Source organism: Dermacentor andersoni, chromosome 7, assembly GCF_023375885.2.
Source record: "Dermacentor andersoni chromosome 7, qqDerAnde1_hic_scaffold, whole genome shotgun sequence".
NCBI classification, from domain to species: Eukaryota; Metazoa; Arthropoda; class Arachnida; order Ixodida; family Ixodidae; genus Dermacentor; species Dermacentor andersoni.
Window position 1 is genome coordinate 28,021,604 of NC_092820.1, and position 20,720 is coordinate 28,042,323.

Here is a 20,720-nt window from a genome sequence, read left to right on the forward strand (position 1 = left end):
TTAACGGCAAACAAGCAATTCCGGCCAAGGGACGCGACGTGTGCTGCTGCGGAGTGATGTCAATGGTGCACTGAGGGGCCGCGCGGCTCATCCACCCCAAATCCTTTGCCCGGTTGTGGTGTAAAGCCGTTCAAACCTCTGGCTCGGCCGCGAAAGCGCGCAGTTTTGTGTCCTTCGGTGACGGAGAGAATTCGCGAGGCCGTCGATGTTAAGCAGCTGCTTTGTGGGCGCGAGCTTAACAACTCCCCTCGCACAAATTCTCTTTCCGTCGTAAGGCACCTGTGACTCAGAAAAATCCACCCGTGCGCGGCCCAGCTAAATATCTTGCAGGTTGTACAGAAAAGTTGTTTCTGCGCAAGGTGTACACTGTTTAGGTTTTTGCTGGCTCGACTATAAGTGTGCGCCCTCTGCGAAATAAAGGCCAGTTCGACGTCAGCGCTGTGTGTCTCTTCTATACGTTCTTTATACGCGCTGGTATTTCACGATCAGCCGTTCTTGTATTAGGCGAATTTGATTACCGCAGTCAAGAACGATGCTACGCTTTGCATAACGTTTCATTAACACGTCGGCGCAGTTCTTATCCCCGCCGGCCTTAAAAATCAAATGGCTGTTCGCACGCCACAACGACGTAGCGCCTCATGAAATTGTTGATGGCCAGATGCAACAATTTTTCACGCGTTCGTGGCGGAATAAATTGCAAGAATTGTTCGCGCATGCCTATTCGCTTTCCGCTTTAGTCTGCAACTCTGTTTCTAATGTTCTCAAAAGTCTTACTAAAATAAGCTGTGGCGCGTGGACCATTCCCTCCTAGTTAAACCTCCAAGAAATTATGAACATCAGGGCGCATGCAAACACTCAAGTTAACTGGCTGTCGCAGTACATGCGTGCGTTTACTGGTTACGGTCACTGGGAGCTCAAAGCAGGTCTCCTATTACTAGCATATACGAAGGCCTGGCGTTCACGCTCGCTAGGCGCATGAAGGACAACAGGTGAGCAAGTTACCGTCATGAAGCGGCTCTTGAGGTCCACGATGATGATGTTCCTGCGGTCGCTCCGGTGCTGCGATAGCTGCCATGGCGCAATGTTCCCCGGAAGTTCTGCTGGCACAGTCGAGGTAGTGAGTCCTGGGTGGTGAGAAATAATCCGGGGCTCTTCACTACAGCGCGCCGCATGAAATGGCGTTACCTTAAGTCGTTAAACACGTTAAATCAATCGAGCAACATGGCTCATTAGTTTAGTTGAGCAGCACTAGGCCCTCGCCTAGTGCTGCCCTATACGAGGCCCCGAGTATAGTTCGCGACCGCAGCAGGCTTCACAGCTTCGAGGTGGCATTTGCGGTTGCGCATATGTAACAGCAATAAGGAAGTTTTTCAGTATTTGGAGCCTGATCTCACAGGATGAATTCGGAGTCGTGTTACAGCTTTTCGAAGTGGTATATGTTTCCTGCTATCGTACATGTCTTTTCACTCTTGTTTTCTATTTATTCTGACATTTAACATCAATGGTTTGATGGCTGTTTAAGGTCTCAATTTGTCAAGCACATAACAATACGTAAATGGGGATTTTTGTTACCCACTTCATAGCGGGACTTTGGGCCCACTGTCGCACAACTGCAGTCGGAGAGATGATCACGTGGCGCTGCGAACCATCTGATGCGAACGCCAGGTGCAACGGGCGCGAGAAACGCCATGTCTTTTCTGGCGTGCGCTGAAGGCGCATTCGGCACGTGGTATGAGGCGCCAGAGTGAAGGTCTACACTACTCGACAGAAGCGCGGGATGCTCCGACCGACGTTTCAATGAAAAATGTTGAATGGGGCACGCGCCTATCACCTTGGGTATGACAGATCTGGCGGTAATAATAGCTGCATGGTTTCTTCTCGCTCAGTGTGATCGGAAGCCTCTGTACCATGCTGGCCAGCACATGCGTGACCACTCTGTGCTACACTATGCAGCTACCTGCGATCGGCGCACGGACATGTTCGGCAAGAAGCCAAGACGTATTTGCCACACGTTTTGAGCTGGTGCATCTATAAGGGCGCATAGGCACATAACAGAGAATAGTTACTTAAAATTAACAAGTAAGACTTGAAATTGCGAGTACATAGGTGATATACTCAAGGCTGCACATCATATTCACCGCAAATAATGGCGGGGACAGCGGAAGAGAGTCTTTTCTTCTGCTGTTCCCGTCTTTACTTGGGGTCGATATGATATGTAGCAAACACCAACTAGGCCAAACTGAAGCTCTTCTCAAGGCGGCACATCCCCACTCTCCCGCATCAAGCCTCTTTCTCCTGCGGCTTCAGGGCAATGAAGGCAAATGGCCTCTAGGATACAAAGGGGGGAGAAATGTTGCCGTGGCTCAACGCAGAGCCATTTTAGAGCGCAGCTCTTAAGCTGCAAAGGTATTTTGTATCACATCTCACGCCATAGATGCGAAGGGCTGGTGATGCGCATGCACACCTTGACCTTTCTGTGTATATACGAGTTCGTCACGCAATAAACAGATGTACTCTGTCGAGCACCCGGTGCGTCATGTCACGCATTCGTCGCGACACGATACGCGAATGGACCGACTTCTGGCGCGATTGAGGCACGGCGATGGGACACGACCGTCATTTCGGCAAACGCGCCCACGGAAATCGCGTAGCCACCGCGTCTTGCTGTTGGATGGAGAGAGAAACACGCCTCATCGCGTTGTCACGCCCACGTCCACCAGAGTGTGCAGCGCGAGTGGCAAGTCACCATACGTCACGCATTAGTTCCCTCAACGCCATCAGCTAGTTCTGCGCTCCGCGCATCTTGGCATGAAAAGGGGCTCTATTCTCGACACGTATGGCGGCTGCACGGCTGCAATTATCCGCCATCTTGAGTCCCCCATTGCCTGTCGAAAGCACAGAGTTTCACACAATAATTACTAAAGAGAGCTATCGCCTTAGTGTCTACGGGAGCTACAATCGGGACAGTTCTGCCAGCATGGAGGTTATGGGAAGTACATGAATTTGCCTAAACTTCGTCTTTCTGTCTTATGACGGCTCCACGAGTTTGTAAATTTGTCGTATTGATCAAGTTACTGTGTGAGAAATAACAAAATAAACATTAATATAATTGTCCGACGGCAAGATTCGAGTATAGCACCTATAGTACAGAAGCCCAACATACAAACCATTACGCCTCGCACGCATGCTTCGACAAGCGGCACAGACCGCCCTTATAAATTTCTTGCGGCCAAGCCGCGTGTTGACGTTTCAATTTGACAACCTCGACAGGTTGAGCCGCTGCAATTAATTTCGATTGCGCGAGTTCGCAGAGTATTCTGCCCTCACAAGAGCATAGCTTGCTTTCAAATTTAGGACAAAGAAGGTAGATAAAGCGTTATAACGAAAGTCACAAGAACGTCTGAATTCACATGTACGAAGATGAGACAAATCCATATACTTCCCATCATTTCCATGGTAGCTGCACATGGATGGATGGATGGATTCTATGAGCGGCCCCTTTGGAACGGGGCGGTGGGTTGCGCCACCAAGCTCTTTCTATTATACTGCCTAATGTTCTACCTAGATTAAACAAAGAAAAAAGAAAAAAAAGACCCTATGATCTACCACGCCCAAATTTTCTGATCCCCTATTGCGAAGTGTGCTTTTGTACGTCGCCGTCTTTTGTCGTTTCCCTACTTTCCTTCCACCAATCCTCCCACCGCCTCTTACTAATGCCTACTACGGATATGTTTGCTTTACCACTGCTCCCACTGAACCCAAGGGCTTCAAGGAGGCCAGTGGCGCCTAAATCGACCGCTGGGTAGACGTCTTCACATTCTAATAAAACATCCTCCGTCGTTTCCCTAACTTTTCCGCAGCAAGCACATGATTTCAAGCAAACAACCGCATTACCAAACATATGTCCTGGAACCATGACACGTTTCTACATACCACGCATAACCTCGTACCTATTGTATCCCCACAGCGCTCTGTGCTTCATTATGGCTGCACTTCTCTTCCCTTTTACTGTTATTGTTTTTTTCCTGTGTGACCATATATCTGTTGCCTTCGTTTATCTATATACCAAGGTATTTATATTCTCTTACCCGAGGAATTTCCTGGCCCTGTATTGCCACTGTCTGTTCACTGTTTTCATTGAATACCATAACCGATTTTCTAACACTAAATTCCATGCCTAAATTGTTGCCGTCGTGTCCACAGATATCAGCCAGACGCTGCAAATCACTTTCCTTGTTAGCTAGCAACACAATCTCCTCCGCATAAAATGAACCTGGAAGTTGCTGCTCTAATACTTTACCCACCTGTCCGCAACAAAGATTAAACCCGATATTACTTTTCTCTAGCGCCCTCTCCATGCTCACCATGGGCATCACACATAGCAGTGCCGACAAAGGGCACCCCTGCCTCAGTCCCTTCTTCATATGAACTTTCTCCTCGCTCCTCGTCTCTTCCCATTCAACGCAAACCGGTATTTTCTAGGTAAATAGAATAGAATAGAATAGGTATTTTCTAGGTTTCGTGAGCTCTCTCACAAAAGCTTTAGATAATCCTCACCTAAGCCTTTCCCTTCCAGAATATCCCACAAAATGTTGCGGTCTACGTTGTCGTAGGCTCCTTTAATGTCTAAAAAGGCCACATAGAACGGTCTGCTTTCTGCTTTTGATATTTCAATACACTGAGTAAGAACAAACAAGTTGTCATCCAAACGCCTACCTATTCTGAAGCCATTCTGAAGCTCTCCCAAAATGCCATTATTCTCTGCCCATGTTTGAAGCTTTAATATGATTGCCTGCATTGCTAGCCTGTATTTACCGATGTAATGGTCAAGGGTCTATACGAGTGAATTCTGTCTTTCTCCCCCTTACCTATATAAATTAAATTCATTCTACTTTGTCGCCAACTGTCTGGTATTCGCCTATCTTTTAAAATTTTTTCCACTGCTTGCACCAGAGCGTCCTTACTTTTTGGTCCTGGTTCATTAATCAGCCTAACGGGAACCTCGTCTAGCCCTGTAGCTGTGCGTTTAGGGATTTTCTCTTCTGCTTTCTTCCAATTTAAATTTGTCAGCACCAGCTCCTTTTACACTTGGGCCTCTTTCATGCTCTTTTTTTCTTCAAATCCAACCTCGTCATTGCCTTGCAAAGATTCGGCTGTTACTTTTCAGATGTAATTTATTGCCGCTTCTCCTTCCAGTCTGTTTTCATCTTTGTCTAGGAAGTGTTGTATTGTTGTTGACTTCCTGCCTAATAATTTTATGTGGTTCCAAAATATTCTAGGTGTGGCCTTCTTTTTCTAACGTATTTCTGACAACCAACGTTCACTTTCACCTTTTAATTTTGCTTGCACCAGTATTTGAACCATAGACTTCCTCTCGGTATATTTCCCATTTACTGGTTGCTTCATCCTGCGGCAACTGCGCCTTCTTTGCCTGCCTGTGCTCTCGAGATGCTTTCTGTCGTTCGGCGATCGCTTCTCGTATGTCCTTGTTCCACCAGCTTTTCGGTTTCCTTTTTCCTTTCCAACGGACATGTTGTTTCTCTTTCCGCATTTCTGTCGTTATTACACTTAGAAACTAACCATATTCCCGCTCATTACTTGGCCATTTGCCAAGTTCTTTCTCAACTCTAGTGACTATATTTGCTATTTGTTCAGCGTTCAAATTTGGACTGGCCATTTTGCTCTCCTTGCTCTCTTCCCAACTACATATCCCATTTTTAAAATGATGCGTTTATGGTCCTCCCTATGCTACTATGCCCTTCCTCATCAATAACCATTTCTCTCAACTTATCATGAATTCCTTCTGTCATCAGACAGTAACCAACGGTCGATTGCCGGTTTCCCACTTTCCACGGGATCTGCCCTTTACACTTAGGCCCTGTATTCACGATAACGGGGTGATGTTGCTCACAAAGGACTGGCTTTGACTTTCCGTTGCTGTCGGTATAGCCATCTAAATCCTGTATGTGGGCATTTATGTCACCAAATAGAATAATTTGAGCACCATTCCCGAAACCCTCAATATCAGTGCTTATGCATTCCACTAACTCTTTATCCTTCTCTGTGCAATTATTTGCGGTCCACAATTACGTAACGCCCGTCCAAGTTTTCTTCGCACTCATTCTACCTGATTACGAAAGATGCTCTTGATATTTTGAATTTACTCTTTTCCATTTGGCTTCCTGATGGATGAGCATTCTGACTCCCCCTCCCTTCCTTTCAGACTTAGTTCTGTTGCACCTTTCCCAAATGAATGTGCGTTTCTGTAACAGCAGACACCCCTATTTGTTCTCTATTTTACTGCTCCTCAGTCTCTCCCAATCTCTGCCCACTTTTCCTTCCTTCTGCCGCACATTAAGTTTATGTAGCGCATTGCATGGCGAGCTCTCTTTCTTGCTTTCCTCCTTTTTCTGTTTTTCATGGCGATACTATACTGAGGTTCCCTTGGGACCCTTCTTCATTACTACCAACTCTGGCCTCCTGAGTGACCGTGGGCCGCCTAAAAAAGCAGCAGCGCGACCAGCAAGTCGCCAGCCACTTCTTGTGCAAGCCTGTAATTAAAGTGGATCCCGTCCCATAAAAAACCACCACACCTTCTCACTTCCCTATTTACTTCGACAACGTCGAAGCCTTTCTCTAGGCTCATTTTCCATATCGCCTCATTAGCAGCCACTACGGCTCTTTGTATGTGACTGTCACGTACAGGCACCTCCGACACCGTGCACACCACGATCTGCACCTGAGGGGACAGCTCGCGCAAGCCGCCCACCCCCTTCGCCAAGCGCTGGGCTAGTTGTCGCTTTCCTGTTTATGAGGTCATTTAGCCCACCTGCTACTATAACACGGTTGCGCACGTGGGCATTTTCCGCGAGCTTTGCTTTTGCTCGCTCCATTACAGAACCCAGTATCCGCCCAGAGAATATCTCTACCGCCACTCTTTTATCGCCTTTCACCCTCTCCAGAATTGCTTCTAAGCACCTAGCCAGGTTCGAGTCACCGGCGATAATCACCATTTCACTCTCTCCTTTCTCTTCCTGTTTCCCTTTGTCCATTTCCGCGTGATTCGGACTTGACAAGGGGCATTGACCCCTGCGCTGCTGCTTCTTTTGTGTGGCAGCCTCAAGGTAGCTGCCGCTGTTTCCAGTTGCCTCCTCCCCACGTTGCATAGATTTCACGTGCTTTGCTGACACTCCGTCTCCTGTTACGTCGGGAAACTGCGTTCCCTTGTCTCGAGCATTCTCGTTCACAATGGCGGCCCTGTTCAGCTTTTCCTCTGCTGCCATGTCTTTTTTCTACTACCTTCCGTGCATCATGCTCCTTATTTAGCTCATTCTTGAGCTCTTCGTCCTGTTTGACAAGCTCATACTGGAAAGCCTCCGTTTCCTTCAGCCTAGCATCGACATCACCGTGTCTGCCGATTGACTCGATCCCCTCTCCATTCTCATTCGTCCCCTCGTATGCATTAAGGGACCCCCCGCTCACTGCACGCTTTCCCGTCTTTTTTTCCATATATTGCACGGCTTTTTATGATGCAAATACCGAAGCTTTCGGAGCATGTGCCTTCTAGCAAAAAGCGATACTCACACAACCTAAATCCTTAAAATGCTGCAAAGTGATTGTCACCAATGTTTTAAAAGCAATCAATGCCGCACAGACTTAAGGTATGACACGTTTTCCACGTGTTCAACCACCCGGCCACGCTCTCCTTTTCCCACCAAACCAATATTCCCGATACCAAAGTACACACAGTAAAACCACTAATAGCTGTAAGTCTTGCCACATCCTAGCTACTATTTAAAGACTATAAAGACATAGGGTCATACCCGGTTGCACGCGTTGACGCACGTGGCGCGAAAGGACACTCTGACTATCCTGCAAAACCAAATATATATGAAACACACTCGCCCACGCGAACAACAAGAGAGAGAAAAAAACTACCCGATTATTTTTCAAAGGCTAAAAATATCAACAAATCAAAAAGAGAAACAAGCTCAAAGCATGCTCAAAAAACTTATTTCGTCACCGCAACGAGGCCCTCGAAAAATACGTCCATCCGCCACAAAATTTCCGAACAAAAGACTTCCACCCCGGTCTGTGGTGCAACACGGCCGCTGGTGTGTGTGTGTGTGTGTGTGTGTGTGTGTGTGTGTGTGTGTGTGTGTGTGTGTGTGTGTGTGTGTGTGTGTGTGTGTGTGTGTGTGTGTGTGTGTGTGTGTGTGTGTGTGTGTGTGTGTGTGTGTGTGTGTGTGTGTGTGTGTGTGTGTGTGTGTGTGTGTGTGTGTGTGTGTGTGTGTGTGTGTGTGTGTGTGTGTGTGTGTGTGTGTGTGTGTGTGTGTGTGTGTGTGTGTGTGTGTGTGTGTGTGTGTGTGTGTGTGTGTGTGTGTGTGTGTGTGTGTGTGTGTGTGTGTGTGTGTGTGTGTGTGTGTGTGTGTGTGTGTGTGTGTGTGTGTGTGTGTGTGTGTGTGTGTGTGTGTGTGTGTGTGTGTGTGTGTGTGTGTGTGTGTGTGTGTGTGTGTGTGTGTGTGTGTGTGTGTGTGTGTGTGTGTGTGTGTGTGTGTGTGTGTGTGTGTGTGTGTGTGTGTGTGTGTGTGTGTGTGTGTGTGTGTGTGTGTGTGTGTGTGTGTGTGTGTGTGTGTGTGTGTGTGTGTGTGTGTGTGTGTGTGTGTGGTGGAGGCTGATGCAACATGAAAGGAATTCAATGCAATAGACCTGGCACAGTGGAGGTGATCCTTCCAGGCTTCTTCGTATATTTCGAAATACTAAAAACGTGTGTGTGCTTACCGTACGGAACGCGTAGACGAGTGTTTGTCTTCTACAACCGAAACCCTGAGCAGACGATCAGGAACACTGCACGATCTGTTGTTGTACACATGCAAGCTTAGACGGCGTTATTGATGTATCCTAACAGTTTGTAGTATTTATTAGGGGTGTGTGAACATTGGAAATTTAGAATACGAATCTGATATTTTCCTTATTCAAAGCGTATTTGATTCGAGAAATGCATATTGTAACCAACAGTTACAACAGCCGTTTCTCCGAAAACTGATTTATGCTGGGCGAACCTGTGCCCGTCAACAAAAATCGACTGAGCACTCAACAACAACAAAAGCGTCCCTCGAGCTTCGCTCCTTCGAACGTCCTCCTCCTCTTTGTCGCCTCCTGTCGCGTGCCAATCGTCCGATTCTCGCGCACGAGCCACCGGCCTGTCAGCACCGGCCGAGCGTTGCCTTGCGGTGCTTTGCTTGACGCTCGCGGTGTGGCGGCTACGCAGTTGGGATATGTCGGTCGTCTTTTTTCTTCATGCTATGCTGGCGGCATTAGCCCCCTCCGAAGAAGCATCGTCCCGATGCGTAGGAAAGGCCTAGAGAGGCCAACTGCTTTAGAAGGACAGTGGTCAGAGGATGGCCGGTGCTAGGCTTGATCGTATGTGCAACTTCTGTTAATCAATGTCTTTCCTGGTATGGCTTCATTCGTACTACGTGTACGACCTCTGTGCGAGTCCTGCGTCGTGTGGAGCAGACTTGGCCTTCAGGAGTTACCTCGTAGTTTAAGGGCCTTAACTGGCGAAGTACTTTGTAGGGGCCAAAGTAACGGCGCAGTAACTTCTCCGAAAGACCGGGCGTACGTATAGGCGTCCATACCCACACTTTGTCTCCGGGGTTGTACTGTACCTCTCTTCGCCCTAGGTTGTACCGGTTTGCGTCGACGTATTGCTGTTGTATGATACGGTGCCTTGCCAACTGCCGTGCTTCTTCTGCCCTTTCTATGTACTCGCTAACGTCAGGGTCGTCTTCGGTGCTGTTGTCTACAGGTAACATAGCGTCTAGTGTCGTTGTTACTGTCCGACCGTAAACAAGTTCAAATGGCGTGAAATGTGCCGTTTCTTGTACTGCAGTATTATACGCAAAGGTGGCATATGGTAGAATACTGTACCATGTCCGATGCTCGACCTCCACGTACATTGAGATCATGTCAGCGAGCGTTCTATTGAGCCGTTCAGTCAGGCCGTTTGTTTGTGGATGATACGCTGTGGTTTTTCTATGAGCAGTATGTGTTAGTTTCATAACAGACTGCATCAAACGGGCCACAAAAGCTGTTCCTTTGTCAGTTATGAGTACCTTAGGTGCGCCATGTCGTAAAACTATGTGTGTGACAAAAAACTGAGCCACTTCAATGGCGGTTCCTTTTGTAAGAGAAGAGGTCTCAGCATACCGGGTTAGATAATCGGTTGCTACCACAATCCACCGCTTTCCTGAGGTTGAAACGGGAAATGGTCCAAGTAAATCCAGTCCTATTTGTTCAAATGGCGCTGTTGGTGGCTGTATCGGTTGCAGAAAACCTGCTGGTTTGACCTACGATTTGACATAGTGCTGCACTGAATTCATTAACTTCGGCCAGTAATATTTCTGGCGGATTCTCGCCAGAGTCCTACTAACGCCTAAGTGGCCAGCTGCAGGGTCATCATGGCAAGCTTCTAGATTTCAGCTCGCTGAGATGATGGTACGAGAAGTAGAAACGTCTCACCACTGTGCTCGAAGTTTCGTTTGTAGAGGACGTTGTTCCGGAGGACATACGAACACAATCCGCGAACGAAAACTCGAGGCACTTTCACTTGTCGACCCTCCAGGTACTCGATGAGCAGGAGTAATTCCGGATCAGTACGCTGATGATGAGCCATTTCCGTCGTGTTCACAGCCCCAAGAAATGGGAAATCTTGCTCGTATTCAGGTGACGTAGCTTCGATTGGTGCGCGTGATAAGCAGTCAGCATCATTGTGCTTGAGACCGGACTTGTAAACGACAATGATGTCATACTCCTGTAGACGCAAACTCCATCTAGCGAGTCTTCCAGAAGGGTCCTTAAGGTTCGCCAGCCAGCACAATGAGTGATGGTCGCTTATGGCTCGAAACGGTCTTCCATATAAGTATGGCCGGAACTTACTGATGGCCCATATAACCGCCAGGCATTCCTTTTCTGTAGCTGAGTAATTTGTCTCGGCTTTCGATAAGGTACGGCTTGCGTATGCAATGACTTTTTCTCCTCCATTCTGTCACTGAATAAGTATGGCATCGAGACCGACGTTACTCGCGTCGGTGTGGATGTCCGTTTCGGCATTTTCATCAAAATGGGCGAGTATAGGAGGACTCTGCAAACGCCGTCGTAGTTCAGAGAAGGCGTCTTCTTGTTCTTTCTCCCACACAAAAGGGACATCTTCTTTTGTCAGTCGCGTGAGTGGTTCGGCAATCTTAGAAAAATTTTCTACGAAACGCCTGTAGTAGGCACACAGTCCCAGGAAACGTCTAATAGCTTTTTTGTCTCTTGGCTTCGGAAACATTTCTACTGCAGTGATCTTCTCAGGATCGGGGCGGACGCCTTCAGCACTGACAATGCGTCCGAGAAAGCGGAGCTCGCGAAAGCCGAAGTGGCATTTTTCGGGTTTTATGGTCAATCCCGCCGTGCGAATAGCATCCAGAACTGCTCTCAGTCGCTGCACGTGCTGCTCGAATGTAGTGGAGAAGACCACCACATCATCAAGGTAGACGAGGCATGACTGCCATTTCAGTCCGGAGAGAACAGTGTCCATCATCCGCTGGAATGTGGCTGGCGCAGAACACAGACCAAATGGAAGCACCTTAAGCTCGTATAAACCATCCGGTGTCACAAATGCCGTTTTTTCGCGATCTCGCTCGTCCACTTCTATCTGCCAGTATCCGCTTTTGAGATCCAGAGAAGAGAAGAAGTAAGCATTGCGTAGTTTGTCCAAGGTGTCGTCGATGCGAGGGAGTGGATAAACATCCCGCTTCGTGACGAGGTTGAGTTTCCTGTAGTCAACACAAAATCGTAGGGTGTTATCCTTCATTTTGACTAGGACTACCGGAGATGCCCACGGACTATTGGATGGCTGTATTACATCGTCCTTGAGCATTTCCTGTACTTGACTTCTTATCGCTTCTCTTTCCTTTGGAGCTACTCGGTACGGGTGTTGGCGAACTGGTCTTGCAGGTTCTTCGACCACAATGCGGTGTTTTGCGATGGAAGTACGACGGACTTTCGATGAAGTCGAAAAGCATTCTGCAAACTCTGTGACCAAGTTCACAATCTCATCTCTTTGTAGTGACGACAGCTCTCGGTCAATGTCGACAGAGGTAAGGACACTGTCTACGGTGGCAGAAGCTGGTGATGCTGCATCGAGGGTCGACACATCCGCAAATTGTGTATAGTCATGAAGAGACGCTATGGCTGTTCCCTTCGCCACTTGTTGTGCCTCATTGGCAAAGTTAGTCAAAAGGACGTCCGCATACCCGTTACGCAGGTGAACTAGGCCTCTTGCCACGCATATTTGCTTTTCTAGTAGCAGCCCGATATTTCCGTCTGCAAGTCCCTCATAGTCACGAAACATGTCGCTCCTTACAACGACAGTCATACTGCACCGTGCCGGCACCGTCACGTCTTCATTCACAATACGGAGAGAGGAGATATGTGGCTGTTCTGTATCAGAAATGGTAACAGCATTTTCTGTGGAAAACAACACGCGTGATTCTTGCAAGTCGATAATTGCGCCATTCGTTCGCAAAAAGTCCATGCCCAGTATCAGATCACGGGAACACTCAGGGATAGCAATAAAGCTGCAGACATATGTAAAGCCTCTAATTCCGATTCTTGCTGTGCACATTCCTACGGGGTCGACTAAGTGTCCCCCCGCTGTACGTATTGGAGATCCGGTCCAATGGGTCAATACCTTTTTCAATTTTCTGGCGAGTACACTGCTAATAACTGAATAGTCCGCACCAGTGTCTACCAACGCAGTCACTTCGAAGTCGTCGATGATGACGCGCAACTCGGAAGTAACGGTGTCATCACTGCACTTGTCCGTCGTTTCGTCACTGCCGTCGTCTTGTCGGATTGGCGATGGAGGGCCTTCGGTGTTCCGAGCGTCAGCGGCCTTGCCTCCACAGGTCGCTGGCTCTAGTTTTCCCGTCGCGGACTTTGGGAGCGACGCCTCGGTGAAATGGAAGCGGGACGCGGACTGGGCGACCTATAACGCATAGGCGCTGCTGATCGAGGTTCATGTGGCTGGGGGTTCCGAACAGTTTGGCGCGTAGATAAATATGCCTCAATCTCATAAGGACGCTCACCGTTTCGAGGGCAAGGCGCATTCACAGAGAAGCCACGCAGTCCTACTCGGCGATACTGGCATTCCCGGTATAGGTGACCAGCCTCTCCACAGTGGTAGCAGAGGGGACGCCGGTCTGCAGTGCGCCATACATCGCTTTTACGTGGGCTTCCTTCTGGCATGGGCTGCACATTGCGAGGAAGTACCTGGGGTATTGTGGCCGTTCGTCCAAAGTCTACGCGTCCTAGGTCCTGACGTAAAGCTTGGGCGTACGATATCCGCGGCTGACGCTCTGGCTGTGCGTGGGGCCGTACCTTAGGGTCTGGCTCAGAAATTACTTGCCGGACTTCTTCGCGTATGACATCAGCAAGTGAGGACACCGTAGGAGGGCTGTGGGCCAGCTGCAGTTTCTGCAGCTCTTCCCTTACGACGGACCTCACCATTTCGCGTAGGATATCCATGTTGTTGGGGAGGGCTCCTGACCCAACGTCAAATGATGCGACGCATACATCTCCGTTGTACTGCCGCGCACGCTGCTGCAGCGTCTTCTCCATCGTCGCCGCCACTGATCGAAATTCGGCTACAGAGCGGGGCGGATAACGAACCAGGCCGGCAAAGAGTTCCTGTTTCACACCGCGCATTAGGTGCCGCAATTTCTTGTCCTCAGCCATGTTTGGGTCGGCTCGGCGGAAGAGGTGGGTCATGTCTTCAATGTACATGGTCACACTTTCATTATTCCGCTGGTTCCTCGCCTGAAGAGCGGCTTCTGCCCCCTCTCTGCGGTCCGTGCTCGGGTACGTAGCTAGCAGCTCTCGTCGGAAGTCGTTCCACGATGATAACGACGCTTCGTGGTTTTGAAACCTCGTGCGTGCGGATTCCTCCAGCGCGAAGTACACATACCGGAGTTTCTTTGTCTCGTCCCAACCGTTACACCTGGCGACACGCTCAAAGTTTTCGAGCCAGTCCTCGGCATCCTCGAATGTGTCTCCGTGGAAGGATTCTGGCGTCCGGGGTGAGTCAACGACAACGTGAGAAGGGGTTACTTGAGTAGCCATCGCACTGGTACCTCGGCTGGCTGCCGCCGCTGCCCTTGGTGAATCGGCGAGAGGAGCAAACTCGGGGGCCTCACCTCGTATGCGGCGACTCGTGCGTTGGTGGACAGGCGTTAATTCTGTTGGCTCCAAACTTCGGCGATTCGGGCTACCTTCCCTGGCGTGTGTGGGGCTTGGAATCATACCCCGCACCTCCACCAGATATGTAACCAACAGTTACAACAGCCGTTTCTCCGAAAACTGATTTATGCTGGGCGAACCTGTGCCCGTCAACAAAAATCGACTGAGCACTCAACAACAACAAAAGCGTCCCTCGAGCTTCGCTCCTTCGAACGTCCTCCTCCTCTTTGTCGCCTCCTGTCGCGTGCCAATCGTCCGATTCTCGCGCACGAGCCACCGGCCTGTCAGCACCGGCCGAGCGTTGCCTTGCGGTGCTTTGCTTGACGCTCGCGGTGTGGCGGCTACGCAGTTGGGATATGTCGGTCGTCTTTTTTCTTCTTGCAATGCTGGCGGCAATATTCGGAAATTCCCGAATATTCGAGGAGGGCCGAATATCGGTAGAAACGGCGAATATTCGGACAGACCGAATAATACAGCAGGTAACGAATTATAAGCTTGCTGCGCATCTTTCTAAGAACATGTTTATTCACTGAGAACTTAGCATCACCGGCTCATTATTTGTATGCTCTGTTTCAGTCTATCTGCATCACGCCCGTGAGACACTATCCGTTGCGGTTTCTTTTTTACCAAGCTTTATTCTGTGGCTATTTCATAACGATGTTTTAGGGCTCTGTAACTATACGGGATAAAATAAGTCTTCAAAAGGTGTTACCAGGACAATTCTTAGATGTTTAGAAATAAAAAAGAAAAATAATATATGTCCGAGGAGAACGTTGCATCACCATCGACAACTCCCACCTTGTGTTCCCGCTTTTGTAATATAATCGCCGACTCTTTGCTACCTGCTGCGCTGCTGCTATGTGAGACAAACGCAAACCACGCTAACTTCACAACTGCGCTATTTGCACCTACCTGAGTGCTGCTACAACCCTCGATCAAGCGTGTTCTCCAAGAATCGCATCATGTTATTACTGCTGTTATTTATTTATCTTTTTATTTTTTTGTTTGAGTTACTTTTACCGATGTATACTTTGTATTCTCTTAGCCCCTCCCCTCTATAATGTACTATGTACCTTGAGGGTAAAATAAATGAAATGAAAATGAAATGAACTGCAGATGACGAGCCACCGAGCGAGCAAGAAAGCCGGAAGAAGTCGTCTTTGGCGGTACCACACAAAACTGTCGCCGTCGACAGCTCGGTGCAAGTCGTGCGAACATGCTCTTCAAACGCCAACGGGATCAAACACTACTCTTCAAAATCACATCAGACAAGAACCTTTGTTGATAGAAGAGTACAAAAAAGGGACCACCGCAAACGCTCCGTTCAAGAATTAACTGACACTGGATGGTATACTTCAGCAGAGACAGCAGTCATTGTCTCAAAAGAAAGAAAACGCACTTCACCAGAATGTGGCAGCAATTCATTTCTTCACCATTTCTGCCACATCAGTTCAAAGCACTGATGAAAGCAGCGGTACCATGCTGCAGTCTGCCATCTCGAACGAAATTGTTGCGTGTGCTCGTCCCGCGCCTGTACGACGACACAAGAGCAAAGGTACGACACGAGCTGCGAAAAGCACTTGAACACGGAACAAGCACTCGCTTTCACGAGCGATACCTGGACGTCGTGTTCCAACGATGCTTTTGTAAGCTTCACGCGTCATTTTCTTACGGTGAAGTTCGACATGGACAAGTTCAATTTGAACATGTGACATATGCCGGAGAACATAGCTGCGTCATTGGAGCAGCTATGCACTGACATGGAGATACCAATCGACTGTGTGAAGTATATCGTGATAACGAACAACGGCCGCAATATCTGAGCGGCTGCCAGGAGACTGCCTTGACTCCAGTGAACCTGCTTTGCGCACACTCTGCACCTTGTGATCAGGAATGAAATGTTGTGTACTCCAGCATACAACAGACTCTGCAAGAGGCGAAAACGATTGTAGGACACTACAAGCATAGCCCTCCTGCGCAGAAAAGACTGAGCAATCTGCAGAGGTAGCTGAGCAAAGACGTGCTCCATGTTGCGCAGAACGTTTACACAACATGGAACAGTCAGTACCTCATGCTCTCAAGGCTCCTTGAACTCAGAGTCCAGTAGACTTGAGCTCACCACTTCTGACACGAGAATAGATACCTCTAGCTCTGCAGGGTAGAGAGATGCGGTGGAGTTTGTGGAGGCATTGAAGCCCTTATTTGCTGCCACTCTGATCTTAAGCGCTGGACAGTACCCCTCCTTGTCATGTCAAATTCCGATTATTTTTGGAATGCTGCGTTGCCTCGAAAGTTGCAAATACAACTCAGCGTTTACGAACATTCCCGCAAAATGTATCAACGCTAATTTTGCTGAGTGCGAATTTGACGAAGTTGCCAGCCTGGCCATGCTTCTTGATCCGTGCTTTGAGGCCATGGTTCATAAGGCATCTAGTCCGATTATCTGGCTGAAAGACATTGTAACAATGAAGCTCTACCCAGCTGGCGTAGAACCCAGTGAGGACACTGCCGTGCCAGCGTCGAGTTCGTGTCCACTGGTGGCATCCACTGTATGGAAAATTTTTGACGGTCTAGTGATGAACAAGGAGAAGACACATTTGGCCTCTGCCTCTGAGAGGGAAGTTACAGGCTGCGGAAAAGCCTCTTCTCAAAAGGGGAAACGATCTGTGAGTGGTGGTAGTCCATTGGCGCCTTGAAGTACCCGCTTTTAAGTACACTCGCCCAGAAGTACTCGGCCATCCCTGCCACCTCAGTTCCAAGTGAAAGTCTTTTCTACTGTTGGAAGTGTTGTCACAGTACATACAGGGTGTTTACTTTCTGAACATGTTCAGCAGTTCATTTTCCTTCATGATAATCTTTAACAAGTGCATTACCTGACTCAGAGCAGTACCTGTCATTACGTGAGCGCATTATCTGTAATGAGTATTTTTTAACTCTCAGCAGCCTTGTAAAATGCGATATTATTTTGTAAAAGGCTAATAAAGCTATTGCTACCTCGTTTTGCAGCGAATTAATATCGCACACTATATTCGATTCGATATTCGAAGCCAGTTTTCTCCCCTATTCGTATTTGATTCGTATTCGAAAACTTCAACATTCGCACACCCCTAGTATTTATTTTTTGTGAATTATAATAATTTCAATTGTTTTGAGAGGGTTTTAGTTTATAAATGCAGAAAGCTTTGCACAACCTGTTTAAATTTCTAGCGCCAGGCACGCCAATCAGTCGCAGCGCCCTGCTTTTAGCGTCATCGCAGAAGCTTCCCCGGCTCTCCCATTGTTTTGCTGTATGGACGACACACTGCCCCGTTCCAGTATACCATACCCCAGCTGAGCGGAACACCCGGCAAACGCGGCGCGGCCGGCGCGCACACGCCGTTCTCATGAGGGTTCTGAAGCGCCGCAGTGGCGATGGCTTTCGCCGCAAGCCGCGTTTTATCGAGCGAAAAGCGCGCCATGCGCTTACAGCTTTAGGCGGCCGTTCGTGGGTCGGCGTCCTCGGCGTAATCGAGTGAACAGGCATAGCGAAGAATTAAAGAGGAAACGTGGAGAACAGCGGGGAATGGAAGACGGCAAGAACGATCAGAGCGCGAGGTGGGCTTCGCGTCTGTGCCACTGCACAGGCCGCTAACCCATTCATCCTGATCATGCACATTTTCAGCCGTATCATCGCCGAGCTGCTCAGGTCTGCCGTACTGGCAGCGTCGCCTGCCACTCCGGGAAGCGACCTGCTGCTACCAATGAAGGCGAAATTTCTGTTTGCCCCCTCCCTGTCCTCCATGCTTCAGGACGTTCGGCAGCGCCTCCCCTCCCACTGTGGATCGTCGTGACAAATCCAGCTACCCTATCCCCATCGTAAACATCTTCTGTGTCGCCTATAAAGCAGCAACCAGCATCCCGCGCACACTGTGGGCTTCGCGGCTGTACCACCACACAGGCCGTTAACCCATTCTTTAGGATCATGAAGATTGGTAGTTCGTATTATACGCCTACTAAAAAATCAAGTGATTACTGTTTGGCGCAGCTGCCGCGCCCACAGTGCTGCTATTTACTTGTTAATGAATATGTTAATGTCACACGTACCTTGCTACTGCTATCAGCGGATGTAGAGACAAACCCTGCTCCTGACAAATTGTTCTCGATAAGTTGAAAAGGTTGTCCGCCGGCCACTCTGCGCTAATATCGGAGGTGCAAGGTCTTCAAACCCAGCTACCGACCACAAACATAACTATCACTAATCTTAGTGCGCGCATTGCATATGTAGAAAATCTTCGTCAAAATCTTCTAACCTTCCAACAGAAGTTGACACCATAAACACTAAGACCGTTCAGTTAACCTACTGTATGTGTGACCTAGGAGAGCGTCTTGACGACCTCGAGAACCTTTGCCTGCGTAACAATGTAATATTTTACGGTTTCCCGAAGCAAACATGCACTAAATTCGAACAAATAATTCACCACTGCCCTGAACGCCTTGGTCTTCCAATTGAACCATCAGATACAGAGCGTGCGCACTGCCTAAGGCGGCACACCACAAACCGCAAACCACCCATAATGGTGAAACTTTCATCCTTCTAAAGTGAAGAATATATTCGTTCAAACGGCCGGAAACTAAGAAATAGAAACTTTAGCATTGGCGAACATTTCGCCCATCCTGTTCGAACTGCACGGAAGCAGCTAGTTACCTTTGCTAGGAGCAAATCTGTACCATTCTCAATGCGATTCAATGCGAGTTAGCACATTGGATCTCAGCGATGCGTCTCTGACAGCACCGCAGGAATTCAAACCTTTTGTTTTCTGTACATTATACTAACATACGTAGTTTTCTTCCTAAGCGCGTGCTCCTGTCTAAGCTATTACAGTCATCTGACAGTAGTATACTGATAGAGACTGAAGCATGGCTTACTGAAGACATTTCAGATACAGAGGCCCTGGCTCACTTGGCAAACTATCGTTTTTCGTCATGAACGCGGAAACACACGTGGCGGGGGCGTAGTCATCGCGACTAACAAAGAGCTATCATGCTCTCTTATCAACATTACTTCACAACTTCGATCACTATGGGTAATTTGCCGTGCCCCACCGGAAAGAGTAATACTTGGCGTATGCTACAGGCCCCCCTCGTACGGACCCAAATTTCGCCCGTGCACGTTATGAAATATTCTCTCGGCTTACTAATAAACACCCCGCCGCACATATTCCCCTCTATGGAGATTTTAATTTCCCTATCATTGAGTGGCTGAATCAAACATCGCCAATCACAGGAAATACTGAAGCAAAATAATTTGTCGATGTTTGCCTGAAATTTAACCTGAGCTCAATCATCGAATCAGCACGCATGACTAATGAATATGCGGACATTTTAGGCCTGATACTTACAAATAACCCTGAAACCTTAAAATATATCGCATACTTACGTAAAATCAGTGATGACAAGGCAATTCATACTACATTTAATTTCATCCCCAAAACGCGCAACACCTTCAGCAAAACAATTCATTTGTACAATAAGGCCGATTACGGCACATTTAATAACGAACTACTAAATTTTTTCCTGCGTTTGCACCCATTCTCAATTTCCGAAGCCTTAATGGCAACTGGCTAATCTTTAAGGAGAAAATATTTTAGCTGAATAATAAATTCATCTCCGAGATGAACTTCCTTGCCAATAAAAACAAGACATGGTTTTGAAAAACCTTAAAAACAAAAGAAAACAAAAAGAAGCCTCTTCCGTACTGCGAAACCCAATAGAACTGCTTGCGCATAGAATAGGTGCTATACTGCAGAAGAGACGTATTATACTGCATATCCAAATGCTACAGAGAAATTTTATCCCAGTGACACCTAAAATTCTGAAGTTAACCCTACGAAATTCTGGGAAATCATAAACGCGCGACATCCACACGACATCACACTTATGAACAATAACGCAAGGAGGTGAGAGACGCTCATTGTGCTGAAATGTTTAACATCACGATCTCACCCGTATTTAATAAGAAAGGTGATTTAGGATTTCCTACGCCACCCACTAAAACATTGCCAATGAGGGCCCCATTGATAGTCAGTGTTGCTGGTATTCCATTCCTCATCGATAGAATCAATAATAACTTTCATCATCGGCTGGCACAGATAAAATTAACTCCAATCTGTTAAAAAACACTACACAAATTATTTGTGTGTATTTCTCAAAGCTGTTCTCCTTGTCGCTTGAAACAGAAATTTTACCAGACGACTGGAAAGTGAGAAAGGTCACTTGGGTCCACAAATCAGGCAATAAACAATGCGCCCTAAACTACCACTCAATTTCACTATAGCGAGCGTCCTATGCAAAATCACATCATATCATATACTGCCACATAATATATTGCCTGGGCACTAAGAATTTATTTCATAATTTCCAGCATGGTTTCGCAAATCCTTACCTTGTGAAACTCA

The 20,720-nt window shown here is 47.9% G+C and overlaps 1 long non-coding RNA gene across 1 annotated transcript in view; it reads right to left on the minus strand.

Moving 5' to 3' along the window:
• The window catches only part of LOC140219235 (uncharacterized), a 51,214-nt gene that overhangs the window by 21,712 nt on the left and 8,782 nt on the right, over positions 1 to 20,720 (minus strand). Inside the window, exon 2 of the long non-coding RNA XR_011895371.1 lies at positions 1,003 to 1,124. This is a non-coding gene — a long non-coding RNA (uncharacterized lncRNA). The remainder of the gene's footprint in view (positions 1 to 1,002; positions 1,125 to 20,720) is intronic.